This window comes from Bos indicus x Bos taurus, chromosome 1 (genome assembly GCF_003369695.1).
Source record: "Bos indicus x Bos taurus breed Angus x Brahman F1 hybrid chromosome 1, Bos_hybrid_MaternalHap_v2.0, whole genome shotgun sequence".
Taxonomy (NCBI): Eukaryota; Metazoa; Chordata; class Mammalia; order Artiodactyla; family Bovidae; genus Bos; species Bos indicus x Bos taurus.
The window spans coordinates 85,028,435-85,052,436 of record NC_040076.1 but is presented as its reverse complement, the minus strand read 5'-3'; the positions used below and the strand labels follow the sequence as shown (position 1 = coordinate 85,052,436).

At 41.0% G+C, this 24,002-nt stretch overlaps 1 protein-coding gene and 1 long non-coding RNA gene across 7 annotated transcripts in view; one reads left to right on the top strand and one right to left on the bottom strand.

Annotated features, from left to right (window-relative positions):
• Positions 1-8,604, bottom strand: part of LOC113891774 — a 182,723-nt gene extending 174,119 nt beyond the window's left edge. Inside the window, exon 1 of one of the 2 annotated variants that reach the window (XR_003510882.1) lies at positions 8,211-8,604. This is a non-coding gene — a long non-coding RNA (uncharacterized LOC113891774). The remainder of the gene's footprint in view (positions 1-8,210) is intronic. The other variant, XR_003510883.1, reaches the window with a different exon arrangement.
• Positions 1-24,002, top strand: part of LOC113891754 — a 619,131-nt gene that overhangs the window by 561,931 nt on the left and 33,198 nt on the right. For 2 of the 5 annotated variants that reach the window (XR_003510879.1, XR_003510880.1), the window contains exon 1: positions 12,146-12,630. The exons of the other annotated variants lie outside the window; for them this stretch is intronic. The gene's annotated coding sequence lies outside the window, so the exon portion shown is untranslated. Of the gene's footprint in view, positions 1-12,145; positions 12,631-24,002 lie in introns of those variants that run through there. 5 annotated transcript variants of the gene reach the window in all.

The following is a 24,002-nucleotide window of genomic DNA, read 5'->3' as shown; positions in this document are numbered from 1 at the left end:
GAAACTGCTTTAAAAACCTATTAACTAGGAATGTGAAAATGCAGGGAACAATTGGGAAAGGAGGGAGGTGCTCACTGCTTAAAAGGCTTTTAAATGTGACTATATTTTTGTTGGCTTTTTGCCTGCAACATAAAATGAGGATGGTGTACAGAATAGCTAGATGGCTGCTGAAGGTGGAATGAATGGAAGCTAGGCTAGGGAGTCAAGGCCTAATTTTGAGATGCCACTATGGACTGTGTGCAGCTGTCAAGACCACTGTCAGCAATGGCTTAGTGAAGTAAACACAAAATTCAGTCAGCCGGTTCAATCACCCTTTCATTCTTGTGGTTTTCTTGATCCGTAAATATTTCCCTATGCAGTTTTTGCAGCAGATAACAAGGAGTTAACAAATTAGCCAGCCAAACAGGCAGGAATGGAGAAAAGCCACAGAACTTAGAATTGAACAGCTGACAGCAGATTCTGCAGGTGTGAGATGAGACTCAGCTCTGCATTTTCCATGTAGCACAATTTTCTCTGTCTGGGCTGTGGCCTGATTTTCTGGCCCCTTCAGGACAAGCTGAGTTATAAAGGGGAGAATTCCAGAGGGCTTTGTTCTATGATCTTATGAACTCTAACTTACTTTAGAAAGGAAGCAATCTCCTATGTTTAGACTGATAATATTACACGTTGTAAGATTTTAGTTTTATATTAGGAAGGAAAATACTCTAGCTGCCATCCTACTTAAATAAGAAATGCTGGATTAAACTGCATAGCACAATGAATCATTCCCTGCAATGAATCATTCCCTGCAATTGGGAGTCAAGGGGCAGCCCACACACACACACACAACACGTGTAAGACAGGGGATCACTACTTGCAATGAATATGTAAATATCACAACAAATAATAAGGTCATAACAATGTAGGTAAAAAGGAAAGAAATGGACTGCATTAAAGTGTATCTTTCTAATGTACTACTTTCTAATATTCTTCTAATCATTCATTTGCTGGTAATGGACATTCAAGGCTAACCTCCACACTGCAGCAGTTCTTCTAAATCTTTTTGACTAATAGTGGTAAAATACACACACACACACACATATATATATACACACACACTAATTACATAACACATTAAAGTGTTCAATCTGATGCCTTGCTTAACAAAACATTCCACTGTTTCCTTCTGAGGTATCTACAAAAGTGATTGTGACTGATCAGATTGATAATTAAAGAATTAATTGCTCTTTACATTGGTGAATATGGCCTACCAATCCAAATCCGTTTGACCAAACAATGATAGAAAAACTCAGCAAGCTCAGGCTTTTTTCTAGATAGACTCTGGGAAGGACAGGTAAATACCTTCAGTTATCAACATTCAGAAGTTGATACCTACTCTTAAATCTCATTTTGGATCTTCTCTTTCCCCAAAACCTACTTTATGTCCCTAAAATCAGATGTTTCTAATTTCTTCTTCTAAAACAGAAGATCCTATGATTTATACCATAAAAGATTAGCTGCTTTCAGATACACTGCCCTTACTGAGATCTGAAAGTCTCCCCAATTCAAAAATATTCCTTTTTTGTGAAGGTATAAAATTTTATCATTAGAGATTTTAATATTTAGGGAAGTCATTGTCCCTTCCCTAAATGACAGATTCAATTTCAAAAACAAAAAATTAAGCAAACATAAAAATAAAAAACTATGTGTACTACAAATATAATTTTTAATTATCTATGGGCCAAAGATCAGAAAGGAATACAGAAAATTTAAGTTATTTACATTGTTAGGTTGGTTGTATTATAGAGGACAGTTTCCTTTTAAACTTTCCCTTTAATGTGTTTTTAATAAATATCAGTAAGGAAAAATTAACATCACTTTTAAAGACCAGTTCTGCTTGATTGCTATACCTAACCATTGGAGCCTAAAAAATAAATACATAAAATTTAAAAATAAAAAACATAAGATTAGTCTCAATTATATACAACTAGATGTGCGGACAAAAACATAAAGCAACAAATATTCCTTTAGGATTTAATGTATAGTATATTTATTATGGGGAAGACGTTAATGAGTGATACAAAGATACAAAAATGACTCTAAGATCTCTGCCCACCTTCTCCTTCAGTAACAGCAACTTTGAAGAAAGAACACAATGTTATTACCAGTCATTAGTATATTAGGTTGAATCTATTGGCCATTTGTTTCAGATTTTGAAAAGCGGAATGGTAGGGTAAAGCTGGGACATTACCTAAGAAAGATCAGCCAGGATTAAGATACTTAATGAAGGAAGATGAGGGCAGTGGGTACAAACAGAGGAAGTGATAGCAACAAAAGAGGGAAGATGAGAGCATGCTGACAGTGTACTCTCTATTTCAGAGGATTGATCAGAGTTAGCTGTGACTTTGAGCAAATAATTTTCAACATATAAAATGGACCCTGAAAATGTATTATTCCTATCATTTAAGGAGCACCAAGTAATTAAGGAGGGATATTTAAACACAAATGTACGTTTATATTCACAATATAAACTCTGAAATCATGTGTATTTCATTTAAACCACCACTGTAGTGAAGACTCTTTTAATCCAACCATTTTGAAGCTCATTCTGATATCTGATGTTACAGATGTTCTTGTTCTACTATTCTGTCCCAAATGTTCAAAACAGGACGGGAAAAAAAGTAATATCCTTAAGGAGTGGAATTCATCATTAAAAATAAGTATTTTCCAAGTTTTTTGGGAAATGGGTTACTTTCTCTCCCTCTCTCATTCCAGGCATCAACTATATTGACTTTTACTCAATGATAAAGAAATATGGCATCAAGAAGTGTCAAGTAAATTCACCTTAAGAGACCTCAAAACAATACTACTAAGCAATTGTTTCTAAATGTTTCTCTCTCCAAGACTAAGTTCTTACAGCTGATAACTCTCTTTAGGAAGTGCTGACACTCACAAGGCCCTAAATTTTCATTTGGTCCCTAATACTCTATTTGGTAATCAATATCCTCTTTTACTCTTCCCAGAAACCCCATAAGCCTTATTCTTCATCAGTATCACATTTTTCTTTTCATGGTCTTTTATTTTTAATCCTTCCTTTTGGGCCAAGTTGTCTGCCTTTTATATCTATATTTATTTTCCCTTCTTTTCTCATTTGACTCTTTTCAGACCTTTAGATTATAAACGCTGACATTTGTGACTCATTTTTTGCCAAGGCGGCCTTTCATGAATAAAATTTCCCTCCTCCACAAGACTGTTCTAAGCAAGCATAATTTTAAGCATCCACAACTACTGTCCAAATAGACATTCCCTTCATTTGATTCTTCATGTGCTAAATCAAACGTATTTAAGAATATGATTTCCTACTCCTGTTCCTTTTCAATATTTTCTCTGTGTCTCCTTTATTATACCTTTCTATTGCCATGTGGAAACTTTAGCTATCCATGGTCTAGTGTGAACTGTACATAGGACAGTGATAATGACCTTCTGACCCTACAGTTCTTCCTGGCTGTGGGTAGAATTGATAGCACTTTTTCAATTTCTCCCTTGTCTTTGCTTGAACATACTGGAATTACAACCTCTGACAATGGCAACATCCCTTTTGTAGTGGAAACAAAAGGAGTGTGTAATGAATTGGTTAAGATTACATTGCATGTTTAGATGATGAAATCCAACTGCAGCTCAATTCCTTCATTTTCTCTAGCTGGGCCTGGTCTTTCAATAAGACATTATTGACTGGCATCTTCCCCAGAACAGGTGATTCGGAATACAGTCTTGCTGCTTCGAGTTCTTTAGACTGAAACACAACAACTGCACAGGTCAAGGGAATCAGATATGAGACAATAATTCCCAGTATCTTAGGATGAACACTGTAGATGATCCATACCCAGGTGGCATTAAAAGAATGAATAGTCCTTGAATTTATATGATGTGCCAACCCTTTCAAATTAACTTTAGTTACCAAGATGGCAAGATGTGAATTTTAGTTTTATATGCCATTTCTCTGCAAAATTCTAGGACAGAGAAGCTCTATGGCAAGGAGAGTGGAGGAAGGCAATTTTTATAATTCATCAATACAGATTTCGCTATACTGACATTATAAAACAAATTATTAATCTTTATGACTATGGAATCAATATCACAATTATGTGGTATTAAAACCTATCTTTTTATCATAAGACATATAACACCTTTGGTTGCTCTGAATAGCAAATTACTGGCCTCTTTCTGCCCTCCCTCTTATTTAACTTGTACTTTTCTTTTTCTAACTTAATCTTTTTATAAAAAAGCACTTAGAATTTTTCTTTTCAAAATGGCATAATACCAATATTGGCTGCAGAAAATATTTAAAATGTGTGTTTTTCGAAGAATGATCAGATCACTTATTCATCTGATAAAAATGACTATATTCATCTCAATTATTTTTGCCAAGGACTGTAACACTAATTTTACTCTTTCTAAAAATTAAAATGGCAAACAGTTTGTATAAGGTGTTGATAATTACCTATATTATTGTACTGCTGTGACAGATGTTGGCAAAAAAGCCTAAAATGCCTACAGCTGTGCACTCCATGACATCTAGTTTATACTCAGACAGAAGGCTAACAGATGTTCTGAACTGTCACTTTGCCTAAATGTTTTTAAAGTCTAAAGACCTGCTTTATAATTCACCAGGGTCTGGTTTGGTTTCACACAGGTCCTCAGAATTCCCATCTGTGACAATTAGTTTTAAAGACGTTGACAAATCAACCCGTGTGTCTTCCCTCTTTTTTAATAAACAGGCATCCGTTTATATATGGACTGTGGATTGTAAAAGCTGTTTTTATATACATCCTAGTTGTTAAGTTCTTTCCTTAACATAGATTTTATTGGGCTACCAGAATTCATGAAGCTCTGTTTAGAGCTGAGTGGATGGCAAGAGCCAGGAAATCACCTATTCTTTTCTTTTTGCTAAATTTCATGCACCATGAAAGTAAAATGTTAACTATTTCCAAAGACAGTTTTATTTTTTCTAGTGAATAAAAGTGTTTTATTTTTTATTTCAGTATTTTAATAACTCTGCTCATAACAATAACTATTAATTGCACAGGCTGTTAGGATAATGAAAGAATAAAATAAATGGCATTCACAAAGCAAATAGCACATCTTCCGCTGCCTGACAACCTAATACTTCCTCTTCCCAAACATACCTTTAGATCCTTCATATAGAATTACTGCCCCGTGCAAAGGCCATCAATGCCTTATTTGCTGTTGCTCTTAATTTTAACAAGCTGGATTCCTGTAGTACACTTGCTTAATAGTTTAAACATTCTGTTAACAATCAGGTGTTTGGCCTATCCTGTTTCTCTCCCATTCTGTATCGAAATATAACTCCAAATAGTACATCTTTCTGGGTTTGTTTCTAAATTAGTCCCCACACTTAATTATGAGGATGAGAGGGATGCCTTATTCCTCTTTGTTATAGGCTAAGCTCTCAGTAATCCCAAACAAAAGAGCCAGTTCTGGAAGATATAGGATTTGCTAGCAGGATTATGGTCTCATAGATAATGATGTGCAGTCAGCAGAAGCGAAGCTTTATTTTAATTCAAATAAGCTAGTAAACAAACCACTGACAAGTCTGCTGGTGAGAGTAACTGGCTGCTGTTGCCACATTGGCAGCTAAATTATGGAAAATCTATTATACCCTGTTCACCATATGTTTAATTTAATACAAGATACAAATTAAACTATCCACAGTGCCTATTAAAATAACAATACTTTTTTATATTTGAATGTCTTAAAATAATTTCTACTGACCTTTTAAAGGGTGGTTTTGATATAGGTGATTATCGGGGGGGAAAGGTAGTTAATAGAAGGCAAAAAAAATTAATTGCCTTTGAGAAAATAAAAATATAAATGTTCACTGGCTTGCAGTTGTTAATAAGGTTAATTAGCAATCATGTGTTCTGTTATTACTATATTTCCCTCCCACCCTTTTCATTTCTGAGGCTGGAGTTTTAAGAGTGATACTTAGTTTGACCTGAGTCTATCCTCACGAAATCATACCTTGACCAAGCCAGCCTATGGGTAGCCTTACATCTGATGCCAATTGAGACCTAAATGCAGAAAACCTGCGTTTAAACTGTAGGTTCAGTTTTGGTATGGCACAGGAAAAAGACACAAAATTTTATATCCCTGCTTCAAATCTGTCTCTTCATAGCCAAAAGATCCTAAGGAGAGCCAGAATTAAGACCTTGCCTTCTAGAAAAAGGAGAGAAAAACAAAAAAAAAAAAGATAAAATGACACACTGTTCACAGTTTCCACCTGAACCTGCAATAATTAGTAACCAATGGTGCTTGCTTGAGTCTATTTAGACTCAGTTAACCAGATTCTAAACACTGAGCTGGATTTTAGAATTATAGAGCTAGATTTCAAACCTAGATTAACTATTGCCACCTGTGTGAGCACAGATATTTAAACCAGCTGGATCTTTCCCTTACTTTTTTAAAGAGGATAATAATTCCATTTTATAAGATTATGAAAATTAAATATGAGAAAGTTTCTGGTACATAATAGATGTCCATTAAAGGTTAGGATCTTTCCTCTTATTACCCTCAAACAAATAGAATATTGCTCTTTTTTCAACAGTGAAGAAAGAATGTTGGAAAAATGGATTGGAAGGGAAGATATAAGTAGGAATTCTCCCTAGAATCAGTTTCCTTGGATCATTAACTACTTTCCACAGGCAAAACTTCAAATGGGATGGTCCTTTTCTCCCCAAATGCACAATTTTTACTCTAAGAATGTGTCAGCAAATGAACTTATTTACAAAACAGAAATAGACTCACAGACAGAAAACAAACTTATGGTTACCAAAGGGAAAAGGAAGGGGGTTTAAACTAGGAGTTTGGGTTTAGCAGATATGCACTACTATATATAAAATAAACAAGGACCTACTGTAGAGCACACAGAACTATATTCAATTAACTATAATGAAAAGGAATATGAAAAAGTTTATTAATATATATAATGGAATTAATTTACTGTATATCAGAAACACACCACTGTAAATGAACCCATTAAAATATATATATATATATAAAGAAGAATGTATCAGTAATCTACCCATACCAACTGCCCATCCTTGGGCCTCTGAAATAGAGAAGCAAGGAATAATCACCACATTCTGAGGTACCTTTTTAAACATTTATGTACATAAAACTTTTGCACTGGGTCTTCAAGGGTGTTATGGAGCCGCACTCCACCATTTCAGTTCAGTTACAAGCCTATCAAATCCAACTGCATACTGGTAGTTACATTACTGAATAAGGTATATGTGTGGAGAATATCCTCAGTTTATTGTCATTCTTGAAGTCCAGTAGATGGTGATACTATTTGAACTAAAACGCAAATTACTTTATTTTGGGAGCATAGTACTAGTATGACTATGCCAAAGGGACACAAAACAAATATTCCACTACCCTCAGAGGTTGAAAGACCAGAGACATTTCCATTTACTGAAACTCTAAAACTGATAAAGAAAGTTTTTTCAAAAGTCACAGATGTGTGGCATATCTTCAATGTTCAACACTTTTAAGTGCTAACACATAAACACAGAACATACGATTGCATGAATAATTTCATGTATCTCAAGAAAGTTTAAGGAGGCCATTGATGAATGCTACTCAACAGGCCTTACTCCTACCTCCCAACTTGCCTCTTAATTACAAAAACACATCCTTCTTAGTCCCTTCTTAACGTAAAACAAAGACTGGGGGATCCTCAGAGAGTTCCAGAAGTTTGAACACTAGTGGGGAGGAAGACCACGCCTCGCATGTGACCAGCGAGGAAAGAGGCCGCCTTGGAGCCTGCAGCCTCGGCTTCTCACCTGGGCCTCCCAAGTAGTGGCCGCGGACCCGCGAGCCGCCTCCCCTGGGAGGGTCTGCCCTCCTCTCCCGACTAAACGTCCCTGAATCCCTCGAGCCGTCGAGATGCCCACAACCCAGCCCCGGGGAGGACACCACGCTCTCCACTCTTCCTGGGCTGTGCCGGGCTCGGCCTCCACACGCGGCGTAGTGGGAATAGAACCAAACCCACCATACAGTGCACTCGAGTATACGAGCGAGTCTCAACACACTTGAGTCTCGAGTCCGGGAGGCAGGCGCGCCCGTCCGCGCCTCGGGGCGACCAGAGTGGGAAAGGGTGGCCTGGAAAGCAGGCCTGCAGGCGACCCGGGACTCAAGCTTCCACTTACTCGGTCCGCGCCGCTTGTCCCTCGGCGGATAACCTCCGCCTTCCCTCTCGCAGCCGGAGACCGAGCGGGACCCGGAGGCGGGGCCGCGCGGGGCCTTGTAGGCCGCGCCGGGAAGTACGGGCCGAGAGCGCGGGAAACGCGGCGGCGCGCGAGGGACGCCGCTGCTGCGGGGCGGGGGTTATGCAGCCCGGCAGACCGATCGAGCCTCGGCTCTCCAATGCGAGCGCGGTCGGGTCAAGCAGACCGGTCCCGCAGGGCCCCGCCAACTTAGAAGGCCGACCCGACCCAATGAGACTCGATCACCCACAGTCCCGACTGTCCTCGGGAGGAGAGGGGGGCGAGAAGTTTATTCTAGAGTCTCTGAAAACCGAGGTTCTCAGCCTCTTCACACACTCGCGCGCGCTCCCTGGTTAGAAGCTCAAGAGCTTGGATTTTAAAACACGTTTCTCCCCGAGTCCTGTCCGGCGGAGGGTCTGCCTGGCCCGCGCTCCCCTGTCCTTTTAAGTGCGCATCAAGTGGCAGGTTGGTGTGGCGGTGGTGGTTTATCTAAGTGAATAAATGAATCATGTTGAGCGAGTTGACGGGAGCAACACGTTCAGAGTCCCCTAGTGATTTGGAGGCACTCGCGGCCGTACCCTCCGCAGGCTGGAGAGGCAATCGCCCTCGGATCTGGCGCGGGCCGCTCCCATCCGAGCCCCGCTTGGCCGGCACTCGGTCGCCCGCCCGCGCACCCGCGCCCGCAGAGGGTTCCCAGACCCAGCCCGCGCCGGAGGCTCCGAGTCCGACTTCTTTCCGTGTGGAATGGTGGAGCGGCCAGTTAGTGAATGATGGATTGCCTACGAGAGGGAGGCTAGTTTCCACGATAGCTCATGGCTAAAGCATGACACTATGTCATCCCTGTGAAACTCGTGATTTGTATGGTCATCAGTTCGCTGGAACACCCAGACCCTGATCTTGCGTACAGTGTTTTCTTCTAAAAAGCACTCGCCAATTTAAAACCAGGTCACAAGTGCCCCTCTTGCTAATCCCCTCTGCCACTAAGTCCAATTAAATCCTCTCTTTTTAAAAAATCTCTTCTCTTTCCTCCTTTCTTCCTTCCCTTCCTTCCTTTTTTTTTTTTTTTTTTTCTTCTTTCCTTTCCTCCCTCCCTCCCTCAATCTGAGTCTTTCTTGAATGCAGCCTAGTCTGGTGGTGGGGGTGGAATATCCCCCCTCCACATATCCCCAGTAGGGCTTTCTGCTTGTAGAGTTGGAGAGCTCATTTGGCCCCAAAGCACTTTTGAACAGTGAAGTTTCCGATTCAGAGGCACCTATAAACGCCCCTATATAGTGCACACGTATTCCCCACCCCCTCCCCCCCGTCAGAAAGCCGGCCCTGTAATTTAAGAGTCGTTTTTGTGGTGTGTGCTTGCTCCAACGAGAGGGGAGCTGACCAGTCAAATTAGTTTGTGGATACAGAAAGGTTATTTTGCTTTTTGTTTTTTTTTTTTTTAAGCAGTTTTCCAATTGAAGGCAGCTGGTTCTTGATTCCCTCACCTACTAAAGCAGTTAGTCACTTTCCCTTCATCATCACCCACTCCACATTTTAGTCATAGGCTGAAGTCTCCTCACATGTCAGATAGAATGAATTGCATTACAGCTTTTTAGACAAATTTTGGAGGCTTACCTACAAAACTGTCCTCCTATCCTTAACCAGAGAGAGAGTGAGGCCACCTGAGAGATTTTAAACTTCCTTTTGACTGGGATTGAATAGATTAGTTGATAAAATATGTAAGGTTTACTCACTCTTTAGACACCTCAGGGTACTCACTGATGCCTTCCTAGCCTACAGACACATTCAGTCCCAAACCCCTCCCTTGTTGGAAAAAGGACAAGCAGTTCAGAATCTTCTTTCAGTTCATTATGGAAAGGAAAATAGCTTTCAGCAGGTTGGGACCTCCTTTATAAATTTTGACATTCAAAAAAAATAGGACAGGGGAAGCAGGAAGAGATCATTCCTTTATTTCAGTGGATTACTTTTGTAGTGCAAAGTTATGAAACCCTGGAATAAACATTTTACATTTGCCCTCTCCCACTCCACCTTAGTTGGAGGAGGTGTTTCTACTATTGACTTTCAGTTTTGCATAATGCCCCCCCCACACACACACCTTTCCCCTGGTGAGGAAAGTAACACTCCTCAGCCTATTCTATTAAAGGTTGCTCTTGATTTACACTCTCCACTTGCTTGCTTCACCAAAATACACTTATACAGGCACATTTTTCTTGATCCAGAGCATGCAGAGAGGTACATAACTTTTTAGTATTGCCTTAACTTTCATTCCTTTCAAACTGATATTAAGGTGTTCATCCTGAGACACAAAATGAATTTTTGAGAAACAGCCATGTGGAATACTGTTTAATTTTCTGTTTTATTGTTTGTGTTTTTCAAGTTTTGCAGGAAAGGCTTTAATTAGTGTCTAAGTAATAGCCCCAAGAATTCCTTATTAGATTATTTCAGACCAGTTGTAAACAAATAACATTACAGTTTCCAAAAGGGAAAGTAGAAGCTAAGATCAGTTCTGTCAAGACATTCATTTGAGTATTCATCTTTTATTTTGAATGGTTTGTGGGAAGAAAGGGAGGACTGAATGATGAAGGGGGCAAGAGAAGCCAATGAAAACTTGTTTTTAAGACTAAAGCCATTTCCCCAGACTGTTGTCTTTCCACAAGTGACAATACACAGAACAGAAGTCATGAAAGTGGGTTACTGTCACTTTGGACTATTGGAGGCCCAGAGAGCCCTGGCATTAATTCCTGTAGAAAGGTAGAGGAATTTAGCCATCTTCTGCACTTCTCCTGCAGCACCCTCATTGCCTTAGGGTTCAGGGCTCAAAGTTGATACAGACCTCAGCTGAGTCTAGGTGTCAGGGCTCCCCCTGTGAGGGGAAGCAGATGTTCTCTGTGGAACCAAGGGGGAAGCAGGGTGGTTATAAGAACCCTGAGGGCATGGGGCACTGTAGCAGGAGGGCTGTGGCCAACAGTCCCCTTGCAGGATAGCAATCCATGAGTCTAAGCTAACTAATAGTAAATGAAAGAGAGCCAAGAGTAGGACCCTTTGGGTACTAAAGACTAACCTCTAGTTTGTTCTAGTCCTCCCCCTGGGATCCCATCCTAGGTTTTCTGTGATTGGAGATCTACCTAGAGAAGAAGGGAAGCATAGTAGGAAAACATGCCTAACCCCTGTCCAACATGCACGCACGGGTGGAGCTTGCAGAGATCAGCAGACACATCTCAAGTCCTCAGTGATCTGTGTGTCTGGCTTGTGCAGTTATGCATGGCCAACAGGGGGTGGGGGTTGGCAGGGAGGAAAGCCTGTTTCCCCCCCACCCCCCACAGTTACTCTGTCTGGGGCTGGTGTGTTTCCTCTTCCCCCAACCCTCCACCTCACCCCATCAGAACGAAACAGAATTGAAACTCCATTGCCTTTGCCTGCACTGAGCCTAAAAACTCAAGATTTGATAAGGTTACTGCACCATTGATACAATTGCAGATTTTTTTTTAAAGCTTCCTCAAAGAGACAGATGTTTGGGCTGATTAAGAATCGAGGAGGAAACCTGCAGCTGCACCAAGGAATAATCTATTGGACAAATATTTTAATAAAAAATATGAAGAGATCAGCCCGACCTTGCAAGGTCTTCTGCTTTAAAAAAATCTTTATCAAACCCCTATTCTATGGCTTCAATAAACAGAACCCATTACCTCACGGCATCTTTTGTTGGCCCCATACAAGAGAGAACAAAATGGTTATTCAGGGGAACGCTTTCGATTTTTATTGTGGGTAGCCTGCACAAAGAGCCGTGTTATTGTATTTAAAAGAACCATCTGTAGCAGAAACAATGGCATCAAATTATCTTTGAATACCCACTGAAAAAACATAAAGCTTTTTTTTTTTATTCTTCTTCTGTACGGTGGGGGGATAGAGCAGTGTTAGGATAACTGACTTTTTTGTTGTTCTCTGGGTGCATTCTTCTCGCTCCCCCTCTCTCTCCCCCTCACCCTCTCTCTCCTCTCTCTCTCCCTCTCCCTCTCTCTCTCTCTCTTTTAAAAAATCAGCCATTTGGGGTTTTAAGCCATAAACGATTTTTCTTGTTGCAGGGGATTGCAGTGGCAAAGCTAGGCTAGGTCTTGGAGGCTGGTGTAAGGCGAAGCGGGTGAAGGCAGGAGGGCTGATGGAGAGACTGGGGGGAAGAAAAGCCGAAATGGATTCATGGTGCCTTGGATGGAGGACGAGAGGAGAATTGCAAGCTCCTTCAACTCGTTCTGTCCGGTGAGAAGTGATCAAGCTTGGGCTGACAAGAGGCTCAGGGAGCCCTCACGTTCTTTTGCTTTTTTACCTGCCAATCAAACTGCTACAAGACAACACCCTGATCTGGCATGGACATGTAAGTAGCTTGCAACCCAACTTTGACATTCACTGCTAGCTCCCTCCTCTCCGCCCACCCCCCCCAACTCACTCTTCCTCTCATTCTATTTTTTTTTTTTTTTTTTGACCTTTAAGAGATCTGGAAATACACTCTGTGTGGCAGTCATTTTATACAGATTTAAGTCTGAAAGCGTTAACTTTTGGAATTAAACACTAATTTTGATTTCTTTAACAAATGCAGAAATGAAATGACATTATTTTATTCTCTTCTGAGCAGTTTTAGCACTGAACATAATCAGTTGCCTTCCCTGGTGTGTGTTTCCTTTTCTATGAAAATGAAGAAATCTGTGAGCCCCCAGAGAGAAATGCAGAAATGAACAATTCAGGCTTCCATTTCAAAAATATTAAATTCTAACATTTCATCTCTACAAAGAACCTTCTCCATACCTAGATTACACAGAGTAGAACGAGTGATTTGCGTCAAAAGGTATATATCATTAAGGGGCTGCTGCTGTTTTATCTGGCATCTTACTATTTTGGTGGTGGCTGAGGGGAAGGGTGTGAAAAGAGAAGGAAAAGGACATGGCGACACCTTGTTCTTTATGAGAGATTGACACTGAGGAGGCTAGAAAAGCAAGAGGGCAGGATAAGCCGGAAATATTACCTGAGAGAAGGAATTACAGAGCATGGCGAAGCTGGAAGCTAGGAGGGCTTCTGTGGGAAGTTGTGCGAAGGGGTGATAGGGCTTGCTCTCTGGTGCCCTCTAATGGCAATTTAAACCAACGTTTTACTTTCTCAAGTCTACACAGAAAAGCAGCTGGGTTTTGTCGTTACCGTTGGTGGGCTTCCCCCCCCCCCCGCCCCCCCCCCACCACTCCCCGCAGACTTAGAAACTGTAGACTACTTGTATAAATTAATTGTTTTCATCCTGGAAACTTATGTACGTGCCTTAAAATTATCAGTATATTTTCCTCAAACATTCGTCCTCTTCCAAAATTTTGTTAAGAGTAATAGAAAAGGAGAGGCTAATGGCAAACTGACTTATGGAGGGTGGCCCATGCCCAATTAGTAATTCGGGGGAAAAGATTTCTTTCCCACCTGAACAACATTCTGACTCTCTTACTACACTGGAGAAATGCAGCGGGCTGGGGTGAGGAGGGAAGATTTGGAAATTGCAGATTCTGACATAGGTTCATTATAATACAATTTTAAGGGGTCTCTTAGGAACCTCTGTTATTTCGACATGCGGTGGTAAGAGGGCTTTCCTTCCCGCCTCCTTTTTCTTTTTCTTCTTTCTTTCGTTGCTTTTTTCCTTTTTTTTTTTTTCTAAATTTGGTAGATAAAGGTTAATCTTGGGCTGAATGATAGAACTATGATTGACAAGAGAAAAGGTGTTGAGGGCAGGTCGCGCTGTCTTATTTACAGCCCACTGCTTGCTGTAGAGTCTTTGTTAGGACTGGAAAGCTAATTTAGTGCTGATCAAAAGCACCACAGAGTTAAAGGACTGGTAATGACTGCTAATTTCATTTCAGCCTCATGCATCCCCAACTGCTGTAATTAAAGACACGCTATTTAAATACAGGTGAAGGTTTTTTTTTTTTTTTTTAAGTTAGGGTGGGGGTGGGTGGATTACAATTTTATTTAGATTTCATCTTACACTTGGGTGTTATGTAGTCCAACATCAAAAAAAAATTTTTTAGAGTCGCTTCTTGTCATTTATACATGGCTTTGCAGAATAGGCAACGTGAAATGTGTCAATCACATAAAAGTCCCTATTTAAAGAAAGAAAATGGGTAAAAAAGGATGCAGAGGAGTAACTGTTTTGGGGGATTTAAATATTTGGGTCTCTTTTTCCCCCTTCAAATTAATAGAAGGGCCTTCGAAATAGCTAAAGTATTTGAAACTTGGGGCAGGGTGAACAGGCCAAAGAGATCAGTGTCAGCTTTTTAAGTACTTCTAAAAAGATCATGTGAACAGATGGAAAAATATATTTTTAATTAAATAATTTCCCTCACACTGTAGCTGCAGTGTTGGCTCAGAAACCATGTAATTCCCCCACCGATAGGAGTCTCTTTATATAGAACATCAAAGGATAAAAAGCTCTACATTTTCGTAGTTGGTTAAAATTGATAAACCCCCGCCACACACACACACACATACACACACACACACACGCACGCGCGCACACACACACACCCCAAAAAAGAATTTAGCCTTTAATCTCTTTTTATCCACGAAGACTAAAGCTCTGTACTCGACCCCGTGAGCGGCTCTCGCCTTCAGGGGCTAGAACCCGGCTCAGATGTGAAGCGGCGCTGAGCCGCCGCGCAGGTTCGAGCCCAGCGCCCCCTGTTGGACACAGTCGGAGCTGCGCAGCGCCAGTCCTGGAAATCGCTAGAACCTTGCTCTGGGGTTAAAGATAACACGCTTTATTACCGTCCAAAAAGGAGATGGGACCAGGAAACAAGTTCTTGTATCTTTGAAAGATAATATAAGTTTAATTCAACAAAAACTAAAAGGAGATAACACAATTTTAATTCAATAAAAAAGACGAATCTATTCTCCCTCCTCACATCCCGCAGCCACATCCTGTCCCCCGTTTGGGTTTGGTACTCTCTTTAAAGATTCAGCGAGAGTAAAACAGGTACAGAAGCATGATTTTAAAAAGAGAGAGAGAGAAAGAGGATTTTCCTCTGTAGCAGTGGAGAACCAACCAAAAGTTACCTCTCCCGTTCTGTACACATTAAAAAAAAAAAAAAAAAAACCGAAGATGCTGTTGCGTGCTGTATTGATGTTGTCCACAGCATCTTGTTGCCCTAAGAGGTCCTTCACATGTAGTAACAGAGTCTCTGACTAAACGAAATAACTTGCTCCTTTAAAAATTTATTTTCAGAGTGTAATTAAAAGGCCAGTCTCTTTGAATGTTTCCATTCCCCCAGACCAATCTTGATCAAACTTTTCCTTTTCCGGCTAGCGCTTAAATTCCAGGTATTCTCTAAGAAACAAGTTCCTGATACCTCTCCCTCTCTCTTCACCACCCTCCACCCCCACCCGGAGCTGTAGGATTCCAGGAAAGCTGTGCCGGCGGTAAAGAGTATTTTCTTTTGGAATTCAGCATTTTCGTTGACTAGGAATCCAAATCATCCTAGGGGAAAAGGAGTATTTTTTTTTTACACTTTCAAAAACTACCTGTCTACGTAAGAAAGAGCTTTGACTTTTTCTTTGGTTTGGGAGTGAGGGCAAAGGTACACTTTGAAATCGTTCAGAAAGATTAACTATAAAAATGACACATTCTCTGAATTTAAAACAGTGGGGAAACATGGATTTGTTTAGGTGTTTAAGATCAAACTGAAACGACGTGTGTGCTAAATGAACACACATGATCTCAGCAAGGTGTTTGGTGATATGGTTCTTGAGGGCTGTACTTACAATTCTAACTTTTAGATAAAAACCTTAAGAAGTTTAAGGCTTGCTTGCTTGCTTGAAGTTTGCCTTTTGAAGGAAACTAGCTTAATTTTCATAATAGAATTACTTTTTAAAAGATTTAATACTGTGGCTACACAAGTTGTTTTTAACGTTGGTCTTACCTTTGTTCTCACCTCCCAGTCAGCAGATCTGAGATTGTGTTTTCAGGGAAATTGCTGTTGGGTGAGAGGAGAGATGTTTTCTCTCCCTGATTCCAGAATCAAATCTTGGTTTCTGTTTCTCAATACTTGAGTTCAGAAACAGTGGCAGATAGAGATTCAAGGCTTTTATTCCGTTTTTACCTGGAATTCTATGGAAAAGACAGGCAAGCAGACTTTCCCCTCCCCCCTTCCCCCCCCCCCCCCACCCTTTGCTTCACTGAAAGGCTAGTTAGTCCCCATTACAGAAATATTAAGTCTGGGCAAACTTTCATGCCAACCTCCTTAAGGTGACAAACTGAGCTCTGACAGCCGCGGTCCAAGGCTGCCTAAGGCGTAGGGAGGCCAAAACCAGCAGAATCTTGGAGGTGACCAGAATCTTGGAGGTGACCAGCTAAAGGGGCTAGATATATGCTTGCTGTTCCGAAGTGATGTAGAATTTGCAAAAGCAGAGGCCGAGATTTCACACACACACACACACACACACGCGCGCGCGCGCCCTGCTCCCCTCCCCCCCCACCCCTCGCAACCTCTGCCCCGCGGGGGTCCCAACCTACTGGGAGAAGTCTAGGGAAGGAGCTGCACCTGGCTGCCAGAGGGCAAGCAATGAGCCCCCAGATTCCCAGGACCCAGGGAGAAAGCACAGCCCCAAGTTTAGGAAAAAGAACTGAACAAGTGGGTGGCCTAGGCCTGGAAATACCACCCAGCTCTCCCAGCACAGTGTCATTGCTGTGGTTTCAGGCGGCCTCAGCCCCTGCAGAAATCTCACGCCCCACGCTGGCAAGCAGGAAAGCAGCCTCGCATCTTTGGGGCCTAGGGAGGAGGCAGCAACTGACTCCGTGGTAGCAGGCAAAGCCGCAACGCTGGCAACCCGCTGCGTTTTCTCTGCAGGAGCAAAGTGCCCTTTAGGGGCGGGGCGGGCATTTTTGGTCTCTTGTCCCAGTGTCCACGCCAGTGCCCGCGTCTGTTGGCTGAGCCCCCTGCTTTGTAAGTAGTCAATCTTGTCCGTTTCTGAGGGCGATCCAGGAGGATGGGCTAGCCTAGCTTTGGGCCCACTGGGTGCCAAGTCCTCAGACCCCTCTCCCCTCCATCTCTCACACCTTTCCTGGTGAATACAAACCCTCCTTCTGAAAGCCAGTATATGAGGCTTGGAGTTTTGTAGCTATTTGGGAGTGTAGAAAATGATTATTAAAACCAAGATTATAAGGATGAACCTTCATTTATTATTGTTTGCTCTTTTACTTTGTCTTTAAACTTTGAAGATCTTTAAGTTCATTTGATCCAACCCTGAGACAGACAGGGAACCAGGGAGAAAGTACAGCCCAGCTTGGGCAGGAGCTGGGGTATAGACAGATACTCACCTCTCCACCACTCAGTGGGCAGATAAGTGCTGCCAGAGTGTGGGTCCTAATCCAGGGCCCAGCTGCTATGTGGGTTGCTGAAGGGTGTTGAAACTACAAGTACAACTTGACACCACTGAGCCCACAGTGCTTGTCAATAATCTGTGAATTAGGTGCAGAGATTGTCACCGTAGATCATAACAGTTTCTGAAGGACTCATTACAGCCTATCGTGTCAATGATCTTCAAATTAAGGAGAGGGGTGGGGCGGGAGGTAAAAGGAGTAAGGAGAGCCTGCAAAAAGGAAAGAAGTGTGGGAGGGGAGATAAAAGTCAGAGCCCCAGCTCCCAAGGAGCCTTTAAAGATTATCAGGCTAGCGATCTGAGAATTCCATTGGGATGGATTTGGAAGCCCAACTTCATGTGAGCCTGAGCCAGGTCTGGAAGCAGGGGTGCTAGGGCTTGAGCAGAAGTGGGCCCCTGGGAAGGCAGACTCTTCAGACATTTCTTTTGAGAGCAGAAGAGCTTTGGGGAGAGTACTCCAGATGTAGAGGGGAGGCCTTAAAGATGCCAGTCCATCCAGTATGGGTGTGCACTTTCATTTACAGTGCTTTCCAGGGCTAGATGTTGCTGCAAATCTTGGAGCAAAAGTGGGTAACAGTTTTGTTTAGAGCTGATGGTGATTGTATGGTGTTTATTTGTTGGTTCTAATGGTTTTCTTTCAGTGTATTTTCATGGAAACAGGTGAAAATCTTAATTCCTTTTCCTTTGATAGTGTTCCTGTCCCTCACACATACCTTAATTAAGCAGATCTTTCTTCCCCCAACTTGCTTTTTGGGGTGTCAGATACCTCTGCCTTGTGAGGTTGTTGAGTTGTCACTCTTGGGGAATTTGTATTATGCCTGACTGTACTTCTGGAAAGGGGATTTTGCAGGTAACACAGGAGCAGTGTGCACCATGAGATCTCCAAAAGGAAGGAAATTAAACCCCACTACTGTGGCTTGGAAGGGACCAGGCTAAGGGAAAGATGTTCTCTCTGCTTGGTGGGCCGCCGGTGCAGGCTGTGAGGAGCCCAGCCCACACTTTGGTGTTACTTATCTGTCATTTAATATGGTCTAGAGAAACTTTAAGGAGGACTTAGATTTGTTTTTCACATAAAAGCTGTGGTCATAGTCAACTGAAATAATCACATTTGGAAAATTTGAGACAATCGTCTTTTTCCCAAAATGGGGGCAACAATCCTAGTCGCTGGAAAATTAGGATTCTAAGGAAACCCTGTTCCTTTGGTATGATTAGTTGCATGAGATAGTATGGTCAATCAGGGAGATACGTATTTAGACTCACAAGCAATGATTTAGAGGTGGGAAAAGGCCCATGTGTTTTTTGGGCCATTTGCAGTTCTTGGTGATCTATATGCTGATTTTTATTTTTCATTTGCTTCTCCTAAATTTAATATCAAAATCAGAGGATCTTTTTTTTTTTCAGTGCAAATGAAAACCACTGGTGGCAGCTATTTACTTATTTTTAATTAAATTTTTTATGTAGTATTGGAATATAGCTGATTTACAATGTTGTAATAGTGTCAGGTGGACAGCAAAGGGATTCAGCCACACACATACCTGTATCCATTCTCCCCCAGAATGGCAGCCTTTAAGTTTTCAGTTTGTCTTTTTAAAAAGAGAATTTCTATTTTAATAATTAGATTATTTAATGGCCACACTGAATTTTCCCTGCACAATAGCTGCAGTACAGAGACTGAATCCTATGTTAAAACTGCTTGATAATTCAGGAATAGAAATGAAATTGTGAAATTGTGTTAAGTATTTTCCAGAAAATATTTAAGCTGGAATATACAGGGATGTGTGTGTGTGTATATATATATATATATATATATATATATACACACACACAAATACATACTATAAGCAATATGATTATTATTATATACAACCCTAAAGACATACACAAGTGATTATATATAACTCTGTTGCTGTAATTTGAAAGGAGAAATATATTTAGTTTTATAACTATTGAGTTCTTTTTAAAATGTATTTATTTCATCAGTGGGAATTAGATGAAAGAAATGAGTATAAAAAGGAACTGAATGCAGAGTAGCCCTGCATTCCTTAGGTTTCAAGGGTCCTTACAGCTCTTGAGTGAAATTATTTGGTGAAATTGGGTCTGGACTGAAATAGCATTTGTTATCCCCTTATTCATTTGTTATGTGTAATACCACTTCTGAAAATTAAATGCAAGGTGCTGAAGAGACAGACAAGAAGAAAAAAATATGATTAAGCAATTTAAAATTGTCACTCTATCATGCATCCACATGCATGTCTATGCCTTAGTAAATAAAAAGGGATAGAGGTATATGCTAGTCCTTTGTATCAGCTAGAAACATTTATTGTTTCTGTTGCTGTCAGTAATCCTCCACACTTCCAAAACCTGACAACTTTGCCAATAGGAAGAAAATGGGAGAAATACAAGTGAAAGTTTCTATCATTTTGAAAATTGCTTTATAAAAATTGAAGTATCCCCCTCTTGGATTTCCTAAAGCAAATGAAGTTTGGTAACAAGACAATTCTATTCTAATTTTTGCTCTTCCTTTCAGTATTCTAACTTTTTCCAGACTATTTTGTATTGATGTTCTGGGGAAATATATGGTGCTTTTTTTAAGGAAAAAAATCCTCTAATACGTTTCTTTCTTTACCTTCATTTACCTATGTTTGTTTGATAAATCTTGGAGACTCAAGTGTTGATCATTTTGAAAGTCTTGTGGCATGATCCAGTTTGGAGTGACTGAGGTTTTTTCCAGTTTAGAAGGGGGAAGGAAGCATTTTAAAAATTGACTTATACCAGTTTCCTTTCTTTATAATTCTCAGTTTTCTTTTTTCTTGCGTTGGGAGCTAAATGTCAATAAAATCTCATCTTACCAGATTGCACCAACGTTGTCCCAAACACCGAAAATCCTCCTTTATTTTTGTCTTTTAAAGTCAGGAACTTTCCTTGGGTTGCCGTACTTCTCTTTTTAGTTGTATTCGCCTCTTACTTCCCATACTGCTGGTATGATCTCTTTCACTCCAGTATGATCACTGCTATGGTCACTTTCCCTGGAGCTGGTTGGAAGGTTAGCATTCGAAGGAAATATGATTTAAAAGAGGAAGAAGAAGAAGAGAAAAAAAAAACCCTTCATTTGGCCAAATCCAACTCCTAATATATTTAACCAGTTCCAGAATTAGAAATTCTTTCTGTACATTTTCTTCTATTTTTCTCTCTTTTTTTCCTTACATAATGAAATTAAAACTTTTGGAACCCACAGTTGACATTTTTCAGAAAATTGAGTTATCAAGGCAGTAATTATTTCACGGGGAGATAAAACTCTCATAGCCCTAACTGTCAAATAGGACCCTTTTCAGATTTTAATTACAAAATAAAATTAGTCTGCTCTTCCTCGGAATGGTTTGTGAGTGGTTAAACAGAGCTTTCCCCCCAATACTGGTGGTCGTCAAACTCTGCTAATTAGCAATGCTGAGAAATTCCAGTTAACAAGGACATTCTCCAAGACTCTGCAGGTTCCCTGCCGTTTGCCTTCATTTCCATAAGAAGATTAAGAGAGGAGGGGAACACACTCAAATGCAGATGCAGAAAAGAAGCGTTTTTTAACAAGCATCATAATAGTAAGATGCCTGGCTAGTTCTCACCTAATTACTGCAAGTTAAACCTCTATTTGCCACTAAGGAGAAAAAATAAGTCTACAGTCCCCCATCTCCACAAAATTGTTAGTTGGCTTCAGATACAACACTTGAGGAGGGATGCAGGAGTTCAGGAGGGAAATATGAATGCAAAAGGTTTTTTTAAAAAACTGAGTTACACTTAATCAGTTAAGGATTTGGAGTTGGGGCCTATAATAAAACAAAATCGAATCAAAATATCCTGGGCATTAAGGATTCTTAATTTCTAAGCTTACTCTGAAAGTGTGCAGCTTTTTGCTGCCCAAGGAAGGGAAATGTTACACTATCTTTAGATTAAGCACTTTCACATTTTCATAAACTGTGCCAGTGGCAACATTTTAAATTCTCAGAGGATGAAGCACCCTCTTCCAAGTCTTATTTTGATTCCTCAGTAGTCAATGGTGTATTGTTATTAGTACTGTAGCCGTCTGTTAGAAGCCTAAAGCCGGGCTGCTTCTGTCATCTATTATGATTGTTATAGTTATTATTATATTTAGGCCCAGTGATGGTGCTGGATTGAAATAGAGTGGCCGGTGATCTGATTTTTTTAATGCATATGTTCTAAAAAATCTAATGAGAAAATTGTTTCTGCTATCACCATCTTCTTTAATCTTATTTTCATAGCACATTATTATGCATAAACGCCAGCCACAGTTAGTTTATTGCCTTGATAAGTACAGCAGGCTTAATTAAAATAAAGCTGTAAATAAATGCAACCAATGATAACACAATTGTAATGTATTTCCATAGCTTATTTATATGATAAAAGCAATTAACAAAAGACCTAGCCAGCCCCTTTAACCTCTTAAATGCATTATTATAGAGTTCAGGCACAAACACATGCATCTGAGAATGTATAAAAGCTTTTATATATCATACCAAGGAAAAATTTGTGCCTCTTACTACTACCCTTGAGAGAGATTAATAACGTTTGCTTCTATAACCATCCATTATTAGTATTTATTTTAATACATATACACCATTATCCACATCAACCCCTTGTATTTTTTTTCTTCAAACTTAATTATCCATAACCTTTTTTTTTTAGTTTTCCGATAATGCTATTAAGCGCAGACCAATGCATACACAATCATAAAGTGAATGCTTGGTCTGCCCTTCATGGCGTCTGGACAATCACAATTCATTCATATGTTGAATCTCATAATTTGTACCTATTTTTTCCCATGGTTTAACCTCCCACTTATCTCGAGGTTATATGTACATTTCTAAGCTAAGCAAATTAAATCCGATTCTTGTGATTTGGTTTCATAGCTTATACATGTTAACTTTTCTTTTGTTTAGATTACGTGCAATTAGTTTGGTCTCACTCCCATCCCCCTCATTTTTTTTTTCTTTAATTATTTCCAAACACCTTATTTTAAAGGTAAAAGCAATAGTCTTGGAAAAGTGAATCCACCAGTAGGGGGCGCACCAGCCACATCCCTGAAATCAGACGCGCTGAAAAGCCGGTGGCCGCCTTCTGTTACCCAGATCCTCTCAACCTTTTCTCTTTCCTAACTCCAGGTCTCTGTTTAGCTTAATATTACACCTCGAATAAACTGAAAACATTAAAGACTTTAAAATAGAAGGTTCTGCTTTATTTTGAAGAGTGTGTAAGTTTTCGAACTAGCATCATCCTTCCCGGATTCCTGATAACTACAACTAATCATAACTTAAGTGCTAATAAGAGAAACTGCAGGGGTAGGAGAGGCTGATTGGAAATAATATTTTACTAAGAAAAGTCTGCAACTTTTCCACAACTTTTCTGGGTTTCCAGGGAGCAGACTTGAGTTTGACTAGAACAGAAAAGCCTGGGAAGGCAGGGATCGGGAAGCTGGAGCGGGGGATGGGGTAGGGGGTAGGTTATGGGAAGAAGGTTAGTAAGGAACAAAACAATGCACAGTTTTGTAAAGATAATAAATGGAACGTGGCCGACAGATACTATTCAGTACATTTTCTTTGGGTGAGTAAGGGTAGATCAGGGGAGGAGGGAGGCGGAGAGAGTGTTATAGAAGAAAGAAAATAAGTAACCCTGATGGTTTAAGCCCTTTATAAAAAAGAAATGGCATCAGGTTTTTTTTTTTTTTCCATCTCCTCCCGTCCCCCCCGCCCCACCCCCACCCCCGCTTTGTAGTCAAGTGCATTTTAGCCACAAAGATCCCAACAAGAGAGTGGAAGGAAACTTAGACGGGGCTTTGTTTGACTCCGTGTAGCGACAACAAGAGAAACAAAACTACCTATTTGTAACGGACGTGCTGCCATTGCTCTGCGCATTGAGCGCCTACCTATTGAAATCTTTACGTCGGGACAATGGGAGAGCGGCTAAAATTACCCTCTTGGGTCCTGGGAGGGCAGGATTCCTGAGCCCCTACTCCCGCCCCCATCCCATCCTCCTCCAGCCCGGGCCTGGCCGGGTTCGCTCCCTTCTCCAGCCCAGGTCGCCTTCCTCTTGCCTTGCCTGGCCTGCACCTGTGCCTGGAGAGCACCACCCCCGCCTCCCAGGCCCGGAACCCCCTTCGAGGGCAGCCCAGACCCAGGCTGCCCGGGCGATGCGGCCACCGCGGTAGAAGTCAGTGGGGGAAATGCCAGGGCTGGTTCTGCTGGAGTCCTGGGAACTCTGCGTGGGAGGGAGTTTGTGAGTGCGGCTCAAAAGCCACCTCCAAGCAGTGCCCGGGGATGCCAGGAAGTTGAGACTACCC